Here is a 658-nt window from a genome sequence, read left to right on the forward strand (position 1 = left end):
TGATATATAGTTTTATCTCAATATGACTTAGTTTTTTATTCTACTGGCATGACCCTGCCTAAGCACAGTATATTTGTGATGCAAGTCACCACTCAAGATCAAAGTTTATAGATAACTGGAGGGCCGATGCACAAAATTCATGCACAGGTAGGGTCCCTAGGCCTGGCTAGTGATTAGGGCCAATTGGGGCCTTCCAGCTGCTGGCCGGGCTCTTCCTTCCCCGGCTGCCAGCTGCCAGCTGGGGCCTTCCATCCCCGGCTGCTAGCTGCTGGCCGGGGCCTTCCTTTGTTCCACGCCGCCTCCTGATAGTCAGCAAACATCATAGTGAGCGATCGAACTCCTGGTCTTCTGGTTGAACTCCCAAGGGGACACTTTGCATATTAGCCTATTATATATATAGCCTAGAGGCCCGGTGCACAAAAATTTGTGCACTCAGGGGGGGAGGAGGGGTCCCTCAGCCCAGCCTGTGCCCTCTCGCAGTCTGGGACCCCTCAGGAGATAACGACCTGCTGGCTTAGGCCCGCTCCCGGGTGGCAGAGGGCAGGCCCAATCCCTAGGTGCAGCCCCTGGTCGGGCTCAGAGCAGGGCTGATTGGGGAGTTGGGGCGCCGCCCCCTGTCATGCACAGAGCAGGGCGGATCGGGAGGTTGTGATGCCAC

Source organism: Myotis brandtii, unplaced genomic scaffold, assembly GCF_000412655.1.
Source record: "Myotis brandtii unplaced genomic scaffold, ASM41265v1 scaffold84, whole genome shotgun sequence".
In the NCBI taxonomy this organism is placed as follows: Eukaryota; Metazoa; Chordata; class Mammalia; order Chiroptera; family Vespertilionidae; genus Myotis; species Myotis brandtii.